Source organism: Humulus lupulus, chromosome 7, assembly GCF_963169125.1.
Source record: "Humulus lupulus chromosome 7, drHumLupu1.1, whole genome shotgun sequence".
NCBI classification, from domain to species: domain Eukaryota; kingdom Viridiplantae; phylum Streptophyta; class Magnoliopsida; order Rosales; family Cannabaceae; genus Humulus; species Humulus lupulus.
Window position 1 is genome coordinate 109,776,457 of NC_084799.1, and position 5,632 is coordinate 109,782,088.

The window sequence follows — 5,632 nt, forward strand, 5'->3', positions numbered from 1 at the left end:
TGTCTACTCTTTCATATAGGGGCATATGGGCAATGATGGCAGTTTTTCTCGCTTATTGCTTGCTGCAAGCCCCATCATCGTAAGTCCTTTGATATAATTTGTTCTAAACAAACTTTTTTCTTTGTACAATTGCTTAATTGGTTCTGTTATTATGTTCTTCTAGCATATCATTGTACTCAGCTACCTTGATTTCAAGATAGAATTTTGGTTTTTTGTCAGACTAAGTTATCTTCCTTCAACGTTTATTTTGTCTCCCTTTGATAGTTGCCATTTGTAATCTATTGATAAATGTTTGATTGGCATGCTTAATAATATTAATCATGAAGAGAAGAGTGACTGGTAGCAGTAGTTTAAAAAAAAGTCCTTTATTGGGAAGTCTTTAATTTAGTCACCTTTCCGTGTAACTAGTTACGCTGTACAGAATAACGATAATATTTTATGGATCTTTAATAATGATTGTTATATAAAATATGAGTTTCATAGTTCACTAGGATTTTTCTTATTTTCTAAGAGCTGATAATTATTCTGTATTAGTATATGTGTGTGTGTGTGTGGTTCGCTCCCTCTTAGTTTTATATGAAGCAGACCATGGCTGTATTTTTTTATCATTCTACACAAGCCTCCTTATTTTTTGGATCTATATTACAGGAATGGATGCTTAGGTGGCTTACGGCTTCCATCATTTACGTAATGAGAAACCTTACCTGGCACAAGGACCAATTTCTAATAAGGTCTGGTTTGTTATCTTATTATGTGAAAAGTCTTGTGATTACGGACTATTACCAATGATTTTTAAGAACTAAAATTGTTATTTGGATATTTGTATCTTGATGTAAATGTACCCTGCTGGAAAAAAGGCACAATGCTTATTTATTTTACCAGCTAAACTCTTCTAATTGATCGTCGCAGCTGATCTATTCTGGTTATAGTTGCGGTCAAGGTTGGTTCTTTACACCTTGTACAAGTGATCGACGATTAAGGTGAAATATCTTTAAGTTTAAGCAGTTTGTTTTGTTAAGAGGGTTGTTCTGCTTTATGATTTGTTGTTTGCTGATGGAAATAATTTATCAGCAAGTAGGATTCCACTTTGATTTAATTTTATTCTCTTGTGATTTTCTCCTTCTAAAATTACTGGGGCTCAAGGGGTGAAAGCACAAAGCACATTTTTAAATGATTCTCTCCTGTTGTGGTTGATAATTTGTTCAGAGCTGTAGTCATTAAGAGTAACAATATTCTGCCTTGATCATAATATGTATTTGCTTACACGTCTTAATACTTTTTTGGCTCAGGGGACTAACAAATATTTTAAGGCTGCATGTCAAAAAGGTCAATTGCTCAAAATGGGAGAAAATTATTGTTCCATCAAGGTACGTTTGGGAGTTTGTTTTATTTGCAATATAATTTTATCTGGAAATGTGTTTCTTCTTATTCTTCTTAGATAAGTACCATCTCTGTCGCTAAGTATTATCATCATTTATACATTTTTCATTGATATTCTTATTCTATAAATCTCATTTTGGGCGAGTAAGTATTTCACCCATTTGAACTCAAATAGATGGCACTTTTATTTATTTGCTTTTGTTCTGTTTATGCTAATACTGTAGTTTTATTTTCTAATCCACCTATAAGGAGAAAAACATAATTATGTGATTGTGACTTTCAATTTTCTCCTTTTGTTTATTTTTGTCCCTTGGTTTATTTAGTAAGAAAAAGATAGAAGAGAGAAAGTGTTGGCTCCGTAGATTTGAGGTATGAAAAGGAACTTATATAATTTTCTTTGGAAATAGATGGTGAGTAAATTCTTAATCCTTTTTTGTTGATTTTCAGCCTGGTACTAACCTGGACCAAAAAAATTCTAAGCAAGCTTTTCCCTTTTGGTTTGCTTTTGTTTCTTTGGTTAGTATTCAGATCATGCGATGAATGCTATCATTGATTATGATGTGCTATCCTTTTTGTTTTTGTACTTCTTTTCACATGTTTTTCTCCTTAACGTTATCCAGCCAAAAGGAGAGGACACTGATGTCAAAAGAGATGATCTTGCAAGGGCTCTAATGGTATGCCGTAATTGAATGTGATGCTCCATTGTTATAGTATTTGTAGGTGTTGAATTTATCTATGCTCTTTGTTATGATCTTCCAGTTACCAGACTTTATCATTCTAACAATGGAGCACTTGTAATGCCCATGGTAACCATGCCGTAATTGGCATAAAGCACTTGTAAATTTCATGGTCTAGTCTATCACATAAAATAGAAAATTATCTTTCTTTTTTTTTTTTTTTGGCATTCTCTCATCTGCTTGAATTATAAATCATTCCTTAATATTTACACGTATAGTTCTATGGAATCTTTTTGCATGACCAGATTATCTTTATTAAGTTATTCTAATTTGTTCTTGCTGTGATTTCCCCCTTTCATGTTTCCAATTAGTGGTTTTCTCTATCTGGATTCCTATTGCAATATTATTCCTTAGTTTAGCATATGGGTACTACCTTAGGGAAGATAAAGTATATATGTGTATATATATGTATTTATATTGGAATTGGTGAGCACAATAAGAAATTTAATAGAAGTAGAAAACTGTTATAAGATGCATAGGTATTTCTGGTGAAGATGACTTATGAGTGTTTTTAATCAATTGAGTAATTTCTCTTTGGTGCTTGAACCAAATTTATCATAATTTTTATTTTTTTATTTTTTGATGATTTGAGCCTTGAGACAAGCTGGGAGGAGCACTTTTATACTTGCCATAAATTACAAGGGTTGTAAGAGCACGTTTATACAAATAACCAAATTGTAATATTTTTTTGTTCTGTAGGTAGCTTTCTCATCAACACCTCTTCTTGAGCCATATGTCATTCCCTTGCTTCTTGAAAAACTCTCTTCTTCTCTGCCATCATCAAAGGTTAGTGCCATCACAAAGAATTTATATGATTACATAGGCAATAGAATTAATTTTTTTGTTGTAGAAAGTATATTTGTATCAATTTTCATGCTGACTCTTTATGTATTTTCTTGAATTCCTGAATGACTTGTATTTTCTTTAACACATTGCTTCATCCTTCCTAGTAGTACACATTGCTGCTTTGTTAAGTCCAGACCTCATTTGATGCACTTGCTGTTTTTTTTTTTTAATGTTACATTTGAAGTCTGTTAAAATAGTTAAAATAAAATTGTGTTGGCTTGGTGTGATTATGTGTAAATTTCCCTGTCAATTTACTTCAGGAACTTTCATATCTTATAAAAATTATCTATACATATGCATACACACTTTCAAAACTTGCAAGCCTACTGGTACACATTATGCATTTTGGCCACTTTACAGTAAGTTAAAGTCACTAATTCTTATTGCAGAGCTTGGTGATTTGTCATTTATTACAACTATTTTTTTCTAGTTTTGTTGATTAATGACTTTCATAGTTTCTTCTTTGGTTTTGTAAGATTTCTTGCTGAATTATGATCGATTTGGAATTTCCAATCAATGTGTTTTATGTTTGTTTCATGACTGTTCTTTGGGTGGCCATTATTTCTATCGCAATGGTGGTTTCATGCCATTTTATTGAATTATGATATTTGCCTGACAATGTCTTCTTCTTTTTGAATGTTTACAAGTAAAATGTGCTAGAATCATGTATGTTTCTTTTACTTATTATTATAATTTTTTTTGCCTTTTTTATTTATTTGGTTGTTCTTTACTTGTGGTTTAATAATATAGACTTGTGCTCGGTTTTAATATCTCTATAGTTCATTCTAGTTAACTAGGAGAAGTGGTATTAGTGATGTGACTCCATATTTTTCCTCATTTATTTTGTTTAGTTTTAATATTTGATTATAGATGCTTGCCTTATATTGAGCTCTAATTTCAGAAAATAAGAGAACTTCACTGGTTCTATAGCAGGATTTTACATGACCAAACCAATGTTTGATTAGCTTATATTTGATTATACTATGTTTGATTAGCTTAATGGTCCATTGATTGTGAAGAAAACATAAAAACTAAATTCTTCTTTTGCTCATTTTGGATATAGCATGCTCTCTTTTATGTTAGTAGACTTCCAAATCTTTGAAGTTAGAACCTTCTTTGTTTACTCTATGCAAGTAGGATATGATCTTTTGATCCAAACCAATAGTAATTCAATCTAGAAGTTAGTTGTGGGCTTCTTACTTAGGGATAGTTCAAAAGTGTTCTTCTTCTTTGTATTTTTTTTATCTAAAAGCATGTTGTATAAACTTTATTGCATGGTCCTCTCTTGATGATGCCTTGTCTTCTGTTTTTATAAGTATTTTTACGTTGTAACAAAAGCTGTCTTTGAGTTGTTCCTTGAGTCACTGCCATGTGCATCTTGTTCAATACATTCAGTGACTTAAAGGTATGTCCTTGTTTGACTTCAGTTGATTAGTGAATAATATTGTAAAGTTTGGCAAAAATGCAGATTGATGCCACTAGTAATTTTGCTTACTTTGAACTTCTCTTTTGCAGCTTTTTTTTGCTGACTTTGAACTTCTCTTTTGCAAAAATGCAGACATATGAGTAAATTGAGTTATTATTGTAGCTTTTTTTTAATCAGCTTTGGCTGACCTCCAGTTTTGGGCTTTTATTTTGCTTGTTTTTTAGTTTTAGCTCTCGGACTTGGAAATTGTGATAATCAAGTCGTGACCCAATTTTTGTTTAAATCCTTTGATGCTTTCCTCATATTAATCTAGATTTTAGGATTCTCATCTTTAATAGCTGAACTTTTTTTTTTCTTTTGGCAAAAGTGACATGTTTTATGTTATATTTTGGGGCATGTTATTGTTAAGTTGAAGGTGAAAGGGTTTGAAATACAAAGAGAATTCCTATTACTAATGGAATAGTAGTCTAATTTGTAATTAAGGCCTTTATATTGCTTCATAATTTACTGTCATATGGGAACAACAACAAAAGGCTGAAAGATTTCATAATTTGTAATTTACTATCGTAAGATTTTCTGGTTGTGTTATGCTTCAATGAACTTTGATTTATAATATAATGGAAGAACTTTATTAGAGGCTGAAATCAGACACAAGATGATCTAAACCTCATTTGATAAACTAAAGTTAATACATGATTTTTCTGCTTCTTTGGCACAATTATAGACACCATTTTATTATTTTTTCCAATTTGAAATGTTGACTTTATAGATAATAGAATTGAATCTTAGGGTGACTTGTGATCAACAAGTTGCTTGAAACTGATCTACAAGAGTTGTTACTGTTCTTTTACTTTTAGTCGTTGCTCTTCTTTGTGTGTACGAACTTTGTGTTGTGTATGTTACAGCTGGTTCAGCAATTGCCTATCAGCAATTGCCTTAGCAATTAACCTGCTCTTTATATGTAGAATGGTGTTTAATGGTACATGCAGTTCTCTTGTCTGAAGTTTTGGTCATTTGTTTCTATGTTTTCTGCCTTTGCAATAGCAATTGAATCTATTATGTGCAAGATTTATAGTTTGCCACCTATTATGTGCCACAGAAAATCTGTTTCTTTGCAAAGTTTTAATATTGATATTTCTTTCCATGCTTATTTTTGCATGACTAGAGCTAATTTTCAGATTAAGCATGCCCAGCATCTTACACCTGGGACTACAGACCGGTTTGGTGAACTAGGAATTATTGC

The 5,632-nt window shown here is 31.6% G+C and overlaps 2 long non-coding RNA genes across 2 annotated transcripts; both read left to right on the top strand.

Moving 5' to 3' along the window:
* Positions 1-663: 663 nt before the first annotated feature.
* On the top strand, positions 664-1,349 carry LOC133788528 (uncharacterized). Its single transcript, XR_009873247.1, has 3 exons — positions 664-731; positions 910-980; positions 1,290-1,349. It is a non-coding gene; the product is annotated as an uncharacterized LOC133788528 (long non-coding RNA).
* A 310-nt stretch (positions 1,350-1,659) lies between these two features.
* Positions 1,660-4,130, top strand: LOC133788529 (uncharacterized). The gene is made up of 3 exons (XR_009873248.1): positions 1,660-1,896; positions 2,001-2,054; positions 2,817-4,130. It is a non-coding gene; the product is annotated as an uncharacterized LOC133788529 (long non-coding RNA).
* Positions 4,131-5,632: the final 1,502 nt, after the last annotated feature.